Source organism: Dasypus novemcinctus, chromosome 6, assembly GCF_030445035.2.
Source record: "Dasypus novemcinctus isolate mDasNov1 chromosome 6, mDasNov1.1.hap2, whole genome shotgun sequence".
Classification (NCBI taxonomy): domain Eukaryota; kingdom Metazoa; phylum Chordata; class Mammalia; order Cingulata; family Dasypodidae; genus Dasypus; species Dasypus novemcinctus.
The window spans coordinates 56,472,719-56,489,045 of record NC_080678.1 but is presented as its reverse complement, the minus strand read 5'-3'; the positions used below and the strand labels follow the sequence as shown (position 1 = coordinate 56,489,045).

At 37.3% G+C, this 16,327-nt stretch overlaps 1 pseudogene; it reads right to left on the bottom strand.

Moving 5' to 3' along the window:
* Nucleotides 1-275: 275 nt before the first annotated feature.
* Nucleotides 276-1,216, bottom strand: LOC101417904 (CDK-activating kinase assembly factor MAT1-like; annotated as a pseudogene).
* Between the last annotated feature and the right edge of the window lie 15,111 nt (nucleotides 1,217-16,327).

Below are 16,327 nucleotides of genomic sequence, written 5' to 3'. Positions count from 1 at the left end.
CTGTTAACCTCAAAGATACATAGGCGCATTATTCATATGTTCCATCAGACAAAGCTTACTGCTTCAGTCCTGCTTAGAAAAGTATAAGTATAAAAAAATCTTTTTCACAAATCTATATCCACTATATTACTCAACTTAGATCTGAACATTACTTTAACACAGTTGCTAGCAGTAGTGCTGTTATGCTGCTGCATATGGCTAGAATTTTACAAGTTTGTTTTACTTTTGCTAGCTCCTGGATCCAAGGTCCAAGTCTTACAAATGAGAAATAAAGGTTAACTGGGCTGCTGGAAAAGCCCCCTGAATACATCCTGTAGCTCTCTGAGGCAAGCAAGAGAGGTGTAGTCTCCAGCAGGGCCCTGTGGAGAGGCAGTCTGACATGGTTTAAGAACCCAAGTCTTCCTAGCATTTCCAGCTCAGGAACCTGTGGTCCACGTCTCTATTTGCAGTAGTCAGTGTTCATATACAACTTCTTCAAGCTTTTGAGTAAGTGCTACAAAAATATGTTGATCCATTTTGATGCCTGTGGAAAATATCACTGGTTTTATACTTTTGGGTTTCTCAAGCTGCATTTCCAACTGGGTAGATCTGTCTTCATGCTGAGCCAAAAGCAGATAGAGAGATCAGAACTTCAGTTCATCAAAAAAAGGGCTGCTATTCTTCCTTTTTAGAAGCTGCTAAAGTTCTTCTTTTTGTATACATAGTCTTCTTTGTTCATTTCCCTGTTGCTCTACCTCTAAAGCTTCTTCCAATTCTTCCTGTACCCAAATCAGGTTTAACTTATTTTTCTGAATGGCATCCTTGTTTTCCTTTTGATATATCTCCATTTTCCTTTTGGTCTTCTCTAAATCCCCATTGTCAAGTTGAAAGCAGTTCCTTGCACTTCTTCCAGAAAATCATATTCTTTCAGACTAGGAAAGTCTTTTCTTTTATAGTATATCTTTTGTCCTTTTTTGTTTTCTGAATCTGAACCTCCTTGTCAGAGTTGTATCCTGAAGTTGGTCTTTCTAAGTGAAGTGCCACACTCAGGACAATTTCCAGCTCCTCCCACAAACAGTCAATCCCCACAACTTTCACACAGAGTATGTCCACACACATTCACCATCAGCCTCAAGGAGGGGTTCCCATACTTGGTGGTCTTACAATGGGGCCAGCCCTGATCATCTATGGAGTCTCCTCTTCTGCTCACTCTCCCGGGCACCTGCTTCAGCCACATTCAAGCCACTTCCAAGCCCTTCCCACCAGACACTTGGCAGAGATGGTTTCTCTGCGAATGTGCACAGTCCAGAACAAGGCACTCACTCAACACAATGGTTCTGGCAGCAAATTCTTGGGTCCTACAGCTGGGAGTCTGTCTTAGCCTTCCTCGCCAGCCTATTCTGACTGGTAATCTGCATTTTATGTCAACCTAAATTGAATGTGGTCACTGTGAGGGCAAGAGACCATCTGTTTTGGTCCCTGTCATATCCCAAGTGCTTTGAATGGAAAGCCTAGTACAGAATAGGCTTTGATAAATATTGATTGAATAAATGAATGTTGAAAAATTATTCCCAGTGATTTTTATTCAGATGGTCTACAGATTACAATTGTTTGGGATATGTCTCTCAATTATTTGTGTGTGTGTGTGGGGTGGGTATATTTTATTTTAATATTACTTCAAACTTATAGAAAAGATGTAAAAATAAGTAGGGCAGAAATCTCCATATATTTTTCATCTCTTCTGGTTTAGCCACATTTGCATTCTCTGACTTGTTTTACCTAGCTAGCTACCCGCTACCTACCTATCATTACTTTTTATCTCTTGAGCCCTCAGAGTTAGTTGTAAACAAAATGCCTGTTCTCTGCCAAATACTTAAGGGTGTGTTTTCTCATTCAGGTTACAATATGAGGGACCCCAGACTAGAGAACAAATAATTAAATTAGTAAATAGCAGGCAAGTGCTGATATTCATTCAACCTCCATGCCCAGACCCCATCCAGCATGCTTCTCTTTGCATTGTACTGATGTCCTTGATTTTATAATGCAAATAGTCAGATTATCTCTAGACCTTTGAATCTCAGAATCACTTTGAGTCCCCACTTTGGTGGCAGCCTTGAAATTCATCTAGACTTTTATGCATTCCCTAGAAATTTCAGAACATTGATTTGAGAACCTTTGACTTCTTCCTTATTTAATGAAGGTAGTACTGGTTATTCATTCTTAATTGTAATACTATGGTTTAAAAATAAATATTCTTTAATCCTCTGAGATAGCATCTCCATTTTCTGAATTTACCATAAGGTTTTACCAGCAATGTATGCTAAATGTTATTACATAATTTTTCAGCTTCTATTGAAAACATAAAGGCTTTTATTGTAACTTGATGTGGTTTATTGAATGAATGGATTTCCTGATTACAGGTACACACTTTTAGCTCTTTCCCATAATACAATAATTTGCTAGAGTGCTGTTCAGCCAGGATGGTAAACTTTATTAATTTGAGTGACATTTGTCAATTTTTTCCTCCAGCAATGATCTCTTTAACATTCTTTTTTTTTTGACTAATAATCTTTGGGTTCAGAGTAAATAGTTTGATTACTTCCCAAAAGGTAAATAAACATTCTTTCTTATAATGGTTAAACTACATGGTACAAATTTGAGGTTGGTGACTATCTCATAGTAGTGGGTCCTACTCTAGGCCTAACTGCTGCCTACTTACAGCTTATGCTAATAACGAAAAAAAATGAGAAAATAAAAATGCTAGCCGATAAAACCTGACTGCATGTTGTTGGTAGGTGACTAGTCCCACAGCAGAACACACCACTATAGAAGCTACACTGAGTGTTCGCACAGTGAAGGCATCGTTCCCCTCCCTCCCCCTCTCCAACACACACACCAGCTACACTGACAGGTGCATTGTAAATTCTCCTTCTATTTCTACCATAGTTTCTCTTGGGTCTTTTAAAATGTACTGCTCATTTTCACTTAGAATGCTCATTCTTTCATTTAATCATTTAACAAAAATTTATTCAGGGCTGAACATGTGACAGGTTTTGTGCTAGGTTTTAGGGATACATTTTAGATAGGTTGGATATAATCCATCTTTGTGGAATTTACTGTACATATTCATAAGTAAGACTGGGATGTTAAAAATTTTTTGTATCTTGTCAGACTTCAGAAATGGTCAGTTTTTTATTATTTTCACTACATTTTCAATTTATATCATATAGTTTCCTAATTTGCTGATGGTCTGAATGTTCCTGAATCATTCACTCATTATGGCTTAGGGACTGTTCTGGGCCCTGTAGATTCCAAAGTGAAGAAAAAAGACAAAAAATCTATGCCACTGTAGAGTTTACTGGATGCTAATGAAATCCCAATTTTAAGCCTTTGCAAGATTCTTCAGACTTTATTATGCAATTTATACCAAATACACTGAAAAAAAAAAAAGAAAAAGAAAAAAGTGAACCAAGCAAGCTAGAAAGAACAATCCAAGAGTTGATACAACAAAGGATTTCTGGTCAAAATAATCATTTAAAATGAAGTTCACTTAACTCCTTTCTCCAGGTAATTAAATTATTTGTAGTTTTAATAAATTTCAATATACATAATTCCAGCTTTTCAGGTAGGATGTCATAAAACAGACTTAGCAGGCTTTTCTATGCTGGTACATTCCTCTGCTTAGACTTCTAGCTTCATGGACAGAAATGGTGTGAAGGGAAGTACAAATTTATTAGGTAGCTCAAATGGTACAGGTACTCTCGTGCCCTAAATAATGGAAAGCAGCATAGCATAAGGACTTTCTGAGTTTACCTATTGACTGAATAGAAATTGCACAAGGAGAATGTGGATAATGTGGATACTATAGTAGTTATCTCAATTGAGGTAAAGGTTGGTACATTTTTGGTCTGTGGGATAATTCTGTCTTAGCAATGTTTTCCTGGTACTTATTGAAATTAACATAATAAATGTTAATTAGTTGAATTCATTCATTGCATCAACAAATATTTACCGAGTACCTCCTAAATACCGGGACTTGATTTTATGGATATCGTTGTTTGGGTGACAAGCAGATTTTGAACAATTACATGTGAGAAGTATTAAGGTAGTGAGAGGACTTGATTGGCTGGGAGAGAACAGGATTCTGTGCAAGATTTGTTTGTTAAGGAGCATAGCAATAGACCATTATAGCATTTATTCATTCATTCACTCAAAAGTTAAAAAAAAGACTGAGGCCAAACTTTCAGTGGCCCTTGAAGCCACAATATAGTCCCTGATGAGTTTTACAAATTTTGAACTGGCTTCTTAGCTAGGTCTAAAGCTACCTATAAATGCGGTGATGCTTTGGAAAGGATGTTATTTTCCTTAGCCATATATGACTAACTTCTACTAGTTAACATTTATTGAGTATTTTCTATGTGCGGGGCATAATGCTAAATACTTTACATATATATTTTCTAATCCTCAGAATAACCCTAAGGAGTTAAAATTGGTTTCCCCATTTTATAGATGAAGACCATGAGGCTCAGAGACATAAGAAACTTGTCTAAGATCACGAATCTCATAAGTGGTGGATTAAGGATGTGATACAGCCACCAGATGTCATAAAATCTACCAGGAGTGAAGTTTTTGGAAATGAAGGCCAAAGACAGGAAATAAATCTGCATAGTTAAGCAAACACACTAAGAATGTGAAATAACTCACTTCCAGTTTTCACAGTATTTCAGAGATTAAATAATCTTCAGCAAAATTCAATCCAAGCATGTACCTCTTTGCATTCAGCGCACATGCTTGCTGTAGAAAATGAGACTGTTTGTTGCAAAGAATACATCTACGTTACAGCACCCCAACTGCTAGCAACTACCATTCCTAGTTTTTTCTCCAAACCACATTTTTAGAGCAAACCACCTTTTCCACCTTTTCCTTTTTTTTTTTAAATTAAGGAGTTTTATTGAGATATAGTCACATACCATATGAGCTATCCAAAGTGTATAATCAATGGCTTTTAGTATAATCACCATGTTGTGCATTCATCACCACAAAAAAATTTTAGAACAATTTTATTACTCCAAAAAGAAAAACTCCACACCCTTTAGCATTCCTTCCCCAGCCCTACATAACCACTAATCTAATTTCATCTTTATAAATTGATTTATGTTTACATTTTATATAAATGGAACCATACAATATGTAGTACTTTGTGTCTGGTTTCTTTCACTTAGCATAATGGTTTTTTTTTTTGTCTGATATTAACATTTTGTAGTATTAACATACATTTGTTCAGCTTCAAAGGAAAAAGGCCTTATATATACAATTTTACCCATATTCATACTTCACATGTGGTTTTACTATGCTATACATTTCCATGTTACATTTTTTAGCTTTCCTTTTAGTAATATGCATAACTTAGACTTTTCCTTTAAACCACTTTCATACCCATGTAATAGTACTGCTGGTTATAAACATTACACTGGGCTTTCACATTTTCTGTTCATTTCCAAAGATTAAGACACATCCTTTTATAAAAAATAATATAAATGAATTTTACTTAATTGATATTTACCACACATGACACCTAATAACTGCAGAATACACGTTCCTTTCAAATATTCATGGAATATGCACTATATAAACCATATGCTGATACATAGACTAGTCTCGATAAATTTTAAATGATAAACATCATAAGGAGCATGTTCTCTGCCAACAATATAATTACATTAGAAAACAATACGTATAAAATCCCCAAATATATGGCAATTCAGCACACTTTTCTAAATAACTCAAAGAATTAAAGAAGAAATCACTACAGAAATAAGAAAATATACAAACTGAATGATAAAAATAAAGTATCATAATTAGCAACTAGCATTTAATACAGGTTTGGGAGGATGTATAGCTTTATTTTTTTAAATATACTTTAAAAATTTTTTAATGATACCTAGATTACATAAATGTTACATAAAAAATACAGGAGATTCCCATATACCCCGCTCCCAAACCCTCCCACATTTTCCAGCATTAAGAATATCCTTCATTAGTGTGGTACGTTTGTTACAATTGATGAACACATTTTGGAGCATTGCCATTAAGCATGGATTATAGTTTACATTGTAGTGTACACTCTCTCCCACACAATTTTGTAAATTATGACAAGATATATAATGGCCTGTATCTGTCATTGAAATGTCATTCAGGACAAATCTCAAGTCCCAAGAATGTCCCCATATTATCCCTGTTTTTCCCTATTCCTCCCCTCAAAATCTCAAGTGGCCACTGACACCACATCAATAATCAAAGTTCTTTCATTGCTAGAATCACAGCAAATTTATAGTAGAATAGGAGTAAGTCTACTCTAGTCCATCATTCATTCCCCAATCTTGAGGATTCTGGGATGGTGATGCCCACTCCATTTCTAATTGAGAGGGGGTCATAGATCCCTTGGAGCAGATGGATGGGACTATCTTGCTTGCAAGGGTCTCTGTTCCTTGGGACGCACATCTTTTTTTACCAAAACTGTACAATTTAACCCTCAGCTTTCCATTCTCTAAACTCATTCTATTTTCTAGTAACCCATATTCAAGTTATTAACTCCATGAGATTACACAGTATATTTAGTTCATAGGAGAGCATTCATACAGTATTTATCCTTTTGTGTCTGGCTTGCTTTACTCAACATAACGTCCTCCAGGTTCATCTATGTTGTCATATGCTTTACAACTTCATTTCTCCTTATAGCTGAATAACATTCCGTTGTGTGTGTACACCATAGTTTGTTTATCCATTCATTGGTTGATGGACACCTGAGTTGTTTCCAAATTTTGGCAATCATGAATAATGCTGCTATGAAATTGATGTGCAGATGTCTATTCATGTCACTGCTCTCGGTTCTTTTGGATATATACCCCACATAGTGGGGTATTCCCTGGTTGTGTGGCAAATCCGTATTCAACTTCTTTAGGCACTGCCAGATAGTCCTCCACAGTGGCTGTACCATCGTACATTCCCACCAACAATGAATAATTGTTTCTATCCCTCCACATCTTTTCCAACACTTGTAGTTTTCTGTCCTTTTCGTAGTTATCATTCTGATGGGTGTGAAATGATATTTCATGGTAGTTTTATTTGCATTTCCCTAGTTGCTAGTGATGTTGAATATTTTTTTCATGTGTTTTTTTGCTATTTGTATTTCTTCTTTGGACAAATGTCTATTCAAGTCTTTTCATTTTTTAATCAAGTCATTTGTCTTTTTATTGTTGAGTTATAGCATCTCTTTATATATCATGATGTTAAACCCTTATCGGACATGTGATTTCCAAATATTTTCTCCCATTGAATTGGCTGTCTTTTCACCCTTTTGACAAAGTCCTCTGAGGTACAAAGTGTTTAATTTTGAGGAGGTCCCATTTATCTATTTTTTAAAATTTTGTGGCACATACCTTGGGTGTAAGGTCCAAGAAACCACCCCCGCCACCATGTCTTTAAGATATTTCCCTATATTTTCTTCTGGTAGTTTTATGGTACTGCTTTTATGTTTAGGTCTTTATTTTAAGTTGATTTTTGTATAGGGAGTGAGATAGGGATCCTCTTTTATTCTTTTGGTTATTGATATCTAGCTCTCTCAGCACTATTTATTGAAGAGACTGTTTTGTCCTGGTAAAGTGTACTTGGTAGGCTTGTCAAAAACCAGCTGACTGTAGAGGTGCAGGTTTATTTCTGGACTCTCAATTCTATTTCACTGCTCAAAGTGTCTATTTTATGCCAATACCATGCTGTTTGATCACTGTAGCTTTTGTAATGTGTTTCAAGATCAGGCAGTGAAATTCCTCCCATGTTGTTTTCCTTTTTCAGAATGTTTTTTGGCTATTCAGGTGTACTTTCTCCACCAAATGAATTTGGTAATTGCCTTTTCAATTTCTGTAAAGTAGGCTCTTGGAATTTTGATTGGTACTGCATTGAATCTATAAATCAGATTAGGTAGGAGTCACATCTTCATGATATTTTTAGTTTTCCAATCCATGAACATGGAATGTCTTTCCATTTTTATTAGATCTTCATTGGTTTCTTTTAGCATTATTTTATTTTTTTCTGCATATAGCTCCTGTATTTCTTTGGTTAAATTTAATCCTAGGCATTTGAGTCTGTTGCTATTGTAAATGGATTTTTCCCCCTGATTTCATCCTTATGTCATTCAGTACTAGAGTACAGAAACATACTGATTTTGTGTGTTGATATTTGTATCTTGCCACTTTGATGAATTCATTTATTAGCTCAAGTAGATTTGTGGTAGACATTTCAGAATTTTCTAAATATATGATCATGTCATCCACAAATAGTGAGAGTTTTACTTCCTCTTTTCCTATTTGGATGCCTTTTCTTCTTGTCTAATTACTCTAGCTAGAACTTCTAGTACAATGCTGAATAACAGCGGTGACAGTGGACAGCCTTGTATTGTTCCTGATCTTAGAGGGAAAGCTTTCAACCTTTCCCCATTGAGTAAAATGTTGGCTGTGGGTTTTTTATATATGCCTTTAATCATACTGAGGAATTTTCCTTCTATCTTTTGAAATGTTTTTATCAAGGATGCTGGATTTTGTTGAAAGCCTTTTCTGTATTAATTGAGATGATCATGTGTGTGTGTTCCCTTCAATTTGTAATGTGGAATATTACATTGATTGATTTTCTTATGGTGAACCATCTTTGCATTCCAGGAATAAATCCCATTTGGTCATGGTGTATAAGTCTTTTTTATATGCTGTTGGTTCTATTTGGAAGTATTTTGTTGAGAATTTCCATCTATGTTCTTTAGAGATGGGTCTGTAATTTTCTTTTCTTATAGTATCTTTATCTGGCTTTGGTATTAGGGTGATGTAGCAGTTTGATATGGTTATGAAGTCCAAAAATAGATACTGGATTATTTTTGTAATCTGGTCTGTTCCTAGGTGTGATTAAATTATGATTAGGCCTTTGATTCGGCCATATTAATAGGGCATTGAGTACCCAACCACCAAAGGGTGGGTGGGGACTCAGAGATAAAAGGCATGGCAAAGGATAGAGTTGAGAGTTTTTTATGTTGGGTTTTTGATGTTGGAGTTTGATGATGAAGCCTTAAGCTGGAGCTATGGGAGCTTAAGCTCATAGAGGAAAGAGAAGCAAACCCCAGGAAGAGAGGTCCTGAGCCAGGAGAAGAACATGAAGGACTAGAGATGGCTCCTTAGACATGGCAGAAACCTCACGGAGAGACAGAACCATTTACCTGATAGTCTACAGCTGATCCTGTGGAGAGAGTCAAAGCCTAGAGAGCCTCATAGTCTACAGCTGACCCTGTGGAGAGAGTCAAAGCCTAGAGAGCCTCATAGTCTACAGCTGACCTTGTGGGGTAAACAGGGAACCTGAGCCTGGAGAGAGGGAAGACCCAGGAAGAGAGGAACCCAGGAAGCCTGAACCCTGGCAGTTGTTGCCAGTCATCTTGCTCCAGCACATGGAAATAGACTTTGATGAGGGAAGTAACCTATGCTTTATGGCCTGGTATCTGTAAGTTCCTACCCCAAATAAATACCCTTTATAAAAACCAGCAGATTTTTGGTATTTTGTATTAGCACCCCTTTGGCTGACTAATACAGGTGATGTTGGCTTCAAAAAGTGTGTTGGGTAATTTTCCCTCCTCTTTAATTTTTTTGGAAGAGTTTAGACAGGATCGATGTTAATTCTTGAAATGCTTGGTAGAATTCACCTTTGAAGCCACCTGGTCCTGGACTTCTCTTTTTTGGGAGATTTTTGATGACTGATTCAATCTCTTTAAATACGATTGGTTTGTTCAGTTCTTGTATTTCTTGTAGCATCATTGTAGGTTTTTGTGCATTTCTAGGAATTTGTACATTTCATCTAGATTGTCTAGTTTGTTGGCATACAGTTTCCCAAAATATCCTCTTATGATCCTTTTTATTTCTGTAGGGTCAGTTATGACTTTGCCCCTTTGATTTCTGATTTTATTTATTTGCATCTTCTCTCTTTTTTTGTTAGTCTGGTTAGGTGTTTGTCAATTTTATTGGTCTTCTCAAAGAACCATCTTCTGGTTTTGTTGATTTTCTCTATTTTTTGTTCTCAATTTAATTTATTTCTGCTCTAATGTTATTATTTCTTTTCTTCTGCTTGCTTTGGGATTGGTTTGCTGTTCTTTCTCTAGTTTTTCCAGTTCACTTAGGTATTTGATTTTAGTTCTTCTTTTTCAATACAGGTGTTTAAGGATATAAATTTCTCTTTCGAAACTGCCTTCACTATATTCCATAAGTTTTGATAACGTATGTTCTCATCTACATTTCTCTCAATATATTTACTCACTTCACTTGCAATTTCTTCTTTGATCCATTGATTATTTAGGACTGTGTTGTTCAGACTCCACACATTTGAGAATTTATTTTCCTGTCTATTTTTGATTACCAATTTCATTCTTTTATGGTCTGAGAGGGTGCTTTGTATAATTTCAGTCTTTTTAGATTTATTGAGAGCTGCACTGTGACCTAGAGAAAGATCCATGGGCACTTGAAAAGAATGTATAATCTGCTGACTTTGGGTATAACTTTCTGTACATATCTGTTATGTTGTTTATCATATTGTTCAAGTACTCTGTTTCCTTGTTGATTTTCTGTCTCTTTATTCTATCTAATGGTGTGAGTGGTGTGTTGAAGTCTCCAACTATTATCATAGAAATGTCTATTTCTTCTTTCAATTTGCCAGAGTTTCCTCATGTATTTTGGGGCACCCTGTTTAGGTGCATAGAAAATTATGATTTATTTCTTCCTGGTGGATTGGCCCTTTTATTAATATATAATGGCCTTCTATATCTCATAACTTTTTTGCATTTAAAATCTGTTTTGTACAATATTAGTATAGCTACCCATGCTCTTTTGTGGTTACTATTTGTGTGGAGTATCTTTTTCCAACCTTTCACTTTCAGCTGATTTGTAAACCTGAGTCTAAGGTGAATCTCTTGTAAGGAGCATATGGATAGCTCATGTTTTTTTTTTTTTTTTTAATCCATTCTGTCAGCCTATATCTTTTGATTGGGAAGTTTAATCCATTCATATTCAGTGATATTCCTGTAAATGCATTATTTACTTCTACCATTTTATTCTGTCTTCACATGTCATATCTTATTTTCATCTTTGTACTTGTTTGCTGTTCTTTCTTCTATACTCTTCTCCAAGCCTCTCTCTCCCATATTTCTTTTATGCTGTAAGGCTTCCTTTAATATTTCCTGCAAAGGAGGATTCTTTTTTTAATGAACTCTTAGTTTCTGTTTGTGAATGTTTTAAATTCACCTTCATATTTGAAGGAAAATTTTGCTGGATAAATAATTCTCAGTTGGTAGTTTTTCTCTTTCAGTATCTTAATTGTGTCATACCACTGTATTCTTGCCTCCACTGTTTCTGGTGAGAAATCCTCACTAGGTCTTACTGGGCATCCCTTGTATGTGATGGTTTGCTTCTCCCTTCCTGCTCTCAGAATTTTCTCTTTATCTTTGATGTTTGACATTCTGAGTAGTATGTGTCTGAGTAGAAGGTCTGTTCACATTTATTCTGATTGGGGTACACTGTGGTTCTTGGACATATAAGTTCATTTCTTTTGTGAGAGCTGGGAAATTTTCAGCTATTATTTCCTCAAATACTGCTTCTGCCATTTTCCTCTTCTTTTCTCCTTCTGGAACTCCCATGACATGTATGTTTCTGCATTTCATGTTATCATTCAACTCCCTGAGTCCCTGCTCTATATTTTCCCATTCTTTTCTCTCTTCAGTTTCAGCTCTTATGTCTTCATTATCACTTATTCTTTCTTCTATCCTATCGAGTCTGCTGTTGTATGCCTCTAATGTGTTTCTGATCTCATCTATCTTGTCTTTTATTCCTGTTTTTTTAAAATCAGGTTTTCAAATTCTTTGTGCTTTCAGTGTCCTTTATCTCTTTAGCCATATTGTTTTTCAACTCATTAATTTGATTTTGGAAATTTGCATGCATCTTGTTGATTAGTTGTCTCAAATCCTGCATCTCTTCTGGGGCTTTGGTATATTCCTTTTCTTGGACCATTTCTTCCATTTTTTGCTAATGTCTAGGTATCTGATTAGGGCAGTGAGTTTACTCAGACACTCAATTTCTCTTTTGTAGGACTTTAGTGGTGGGAGACTATATGTTACTACTGTTCTTTGATTCTTGGTTCAACCTGTTCTGGGTCTTTAGAATTATCCCTGTTAGTTGCTCCAAACTGGGTCCTGGGCCCAGTAATGGGTTATAGACCCACTTCCTAGGGCCTTGGTGAGGGATCCTGTAAAGGCCAGAAAAAGCCTCTCTTATTTATTTTTAATTTCCTCACGTGCACTTCTTTGGTCTGCCAGCATTTGGCACTCTTTGGCAGTCCTCTCAGTTCGATGCCTGGTTGGAGTGTGCTTGCTGCAACAGGGACCAGATCAATGTGATAGAGGATCCTCCCTGGAGGCTAAGAGCCTCATAATTCAAACTTTCTCAGAGGCAATTCTCTAACCTTTGCTGGCAGTCCCATTCCTTTTCCTGGGTATGAAGTAATTCCACTCCTCTCTGCATCCTTACAACCAGTCCTGGCCAGTAAAGAGGAAGATTGAGATGGTTGTATCTCTTTAGTCCCGTGCAGGCTCCCAAGGAAAGAATGGCATGGTCTCACCTGGCCCAGACGGTCTGGTGGGACACAACAGACTAAATTTGTAGGTCAAAAGCTGAGTCAGCCTTAGGTTGTGTCCTTTTTGCTCCCCTTTCTTTGAGTAGTGGATCCCTGTAGCTGCCAATCCCAAGGCCTGAGAATTCAAAAGTACCTATAGCATGGGGGGAGGGTGCTAGAAATTGCAGCTGTGGCTCTTAACTCAGTTTTGCCATCCAGATTATTTTCCTTCGCCTCTCTCTTTTGGGCATGTCAATCCTTTCCCTGGTGTCCTAAACCCTATTAGATATTTTTCCATGTGGTTTCTGCCTGTCTCTAGCTATTTTTCTGGGAGTGAAGAGAGTCCTGTGTTTTTCTAGTCCGCAGTCTTCCCAGAAGTGAAAAGTATCATCTTACCAACTGTAACAGGAAAAGAGAACGCAGTCCACAGTTGTCTCAGGCAGACAGTGTTACTCTGTCACATGAAGGTTTGATGCAACCTGGAACTTTTCAGCTTTTGAGTTTCATCATGGTTTGCTATAATACACAGACTCTCTTTACCCTCAACTCAAGTGTTCTAGAGAAAACTGGTTTTCACAGGGGCCTCTGAGGCACCAGCAGAAAGATGTGCTTATATATCCTTTCTCTTCCTCCTACCTCCTTCTCCACCTCTCTCTGCTCTTATTAAGCATTTAATGTGTTTTAAGCACTCTTCTAAACCTTTATATATACTTAGGCCTAGAATAATCTCATGAGATAGCTACTATTAATTCCTTTTTCAGAAAGAGGCTAAGTAAGACTGTTTAAATGCCTCAAGGTCACACAATAAGAAGGAGAGTCTGGATGAAAACACAAGTCACAATGCCAGAGAATATGTTCTTAAGTGCAATACTATACTGTTTGCCTTAAAGGATTTACAGTGGGGTATAGACAAGGAACAATTTGGAACTATGATAAGTCTTTTATTTACATAAAATGATAGGGTTGAGCTTTAAAGGTTTTAAACCTGGGATCCATGGTCTCCTGAGTGTCCACAGATAGATTTTGGGAGGTTTGTAACACCTGAAATAGGGGTCAGCAAACTTCTTTTTAAAGCTGCAGATAGTAACTAATTTAGGCTTTGCAGGCCATATGGTCTCTGTGGTGATAAAGTCTAGTAGGCTCAAGGTGGAAGCACTCATGCTAAGCCCCATGTCAGCAAAACCAAAATCTGATTAAGTTTCTATTCCCTGTAAATGCCCAGCCTGCCCAGAAAACAGAATTTAAATACAGCCAACCAGCTACCACCAAGTCCTGGTTATTATGCTTGCTAACTTCCTCATTACCGAGCAACTGCCTGCACTAATCATAGCAGGAAATGTAGTCTGTATTATCCAATGGAAATTTCCTCACTGTACTTCCTTGTTCTCTCCAAAGAAGCCTGTTGCTCTCCTTGTTCAGTGGAACTCCTCTGTACATCATGGAGGTTGGAGTTTCTCCAATTCATGAATTGTTTTAATAAAACTGAGATCCAACTAAAAGTCTGCTCAAGTTTTTAATAGCCATAAATACTCATCTTTGCTGTTATAGCACCAAAAATAGCAAGAAAGAACACACAAACGAATAAATGATGCCGGGTTCCAATGAAACTTTATTTACAAAACAGGTGACTGGCCAGAAAACTATATAAAAATTCTAATGTGCCTATATGCACAGCTGTTTTTTGTTGTATTAGGAGATGATCCATAACTTTCCATAGCATCTCAATGAGTCTGAAATTCAAGATGGTTAAGAATGACTGGCCTACATGGGAGTTGCTGAGGAAAAGGAGAGGGAAGAGGTGTGAGATGGGGCATTTTCAGGACTTAGAGTTGTCCTGAATGATATTGCAGGGACAGATGCAGGACATTATATATCCTGCCATAACCCACTGGATGGACTGGGGGAGAGTGTAAACTACAACATTAACATGGTCCTTGTGGTGTGGCAGTGCTCCAGGTATATTCACCAAACGAAATGAATGTTCCTTACTGATGAAAGGGGATGTTGATGGGGGAGGAGTGGAGGTGGGGTGGGGAGTGGGGTATACGGGAACCTCTTATGCTTTTTAAATGAACGTTTTGTGTGGTCTATTTATCAGTTTTTTAAAAAGACAATTAAAAAAAAGAATAAGTGGGGAAAAAAAAAAAAGAATGACTGACCTAATGGTCTCCAAGCCTTTCTAAGATTGGACATTCCAGGATTCTTTAATTCTATGTACCTTTTAAATGTACACTCTCTTAGAGATGCCCTCTCCTTGGCAAGATCATTTGTTGAATCCTAAGTGAAGTATGTTTACTGTGTTGAGAAGGTGATGTGGGACCCATTACCGTTTCATCCTTCTCTGGCTTACCTGGTTGGATGATACTGGTTAGGATGTAAACACACTCCAGACTGGAACTCAGTGCTGTACCAGCTGGCTTGAGGTTTGCTGAGGCTTTACTTCTTCCCAGGGACCACCTTCTGTTTTCCACTGAGCCTTCTCCACATAAAAGGACTCATTTGTCCTGACCACACTAATACACAGTTGGGATCCCTGGGGGTTGGCCAGGTTTGCCCAAGTCTGTTGCTGAGGGGAGAGGCCCCTGCATGTATTTGCCTGGTGCATCTTTGTATCTGTTCAGTTCTTCCCTCTTTCCTAAGGAACCATGGTACTTTGTTGTAGGATTCCCCAGCTTCATGAGTTGAGCGTCTTACTGCCTGTAAGACTGACAATTAGCTGACCCTGCCTCCTGCTCTGTGGGCTTGTTTTCCCCAACTAGATATTGGGGTTGGGATTATTGGCTATATTCCCTTGCATCTACCACACAGCCTGGTACTTTGCTTTGCACATGTGTGATGGTGAGTAACCCTAAAAGTCACTTTTTAGGTTATTAGCAGTGAGAGCCCTGAAAGCTAGATGTAGTCTTTGTTTCATGCATCACTTTTGAAAATCAAAATAATGCTTGTCCCAATCAACTTGAATAAAAAAGCAGGAACATCTGCTTTGAGTTTTAGGAAAAACCTGATATATTAAAACAAGGAAATATAAATACTCTGAATTATAATGCGATTGCATTTATATTTCTGTTTTTTTCTGAGTGTAGAATTGGGATTACAGGAATAGGCAAGAGAAAAACTAGATAGGGAGCAAGAAAGGGCAGAAACTGGATGGGGAGAGAATGAAACAAGGGGAACGGAGACAAAGAGGAATCCAGAAGGAAAGGATGAAAGCAGAATGAGTCTATTCACTTACCAATTACTGCTGGGTAGATATTCAGCACCGTTAGGATGCAGCCATTTTTCATAGCAAGTGTTACCCCCAAAGAAGGAAATAAGCCAGCAAATGAGAATAAGGGAAGTATAAATCATTTAGTCAGTACTTATGGGGACTTTATTCCATCTTAGACTCCTGCATATATCACATCAGGATTAGTGTTAGCTTTCTGAAAGGAGACATCAATAAGAGGACCACATGGTGCTGACTGTGTTTCCACTAATATTTCAATTCAGCTTTAATTATCATGTTCATCTGGCAGCAGCATGGTGCCACTTAAATAGAAATGGGTCATGGGAGGCCTGAGTTCTTGTCCTGGCATATCGTTATATGACCTTGGTTGGCCAGGTTCTCTGCCTCAGTTTCCTCACTTATCAAATGTGAGTAAGAATTCCCTGCTCTCCTTTCACA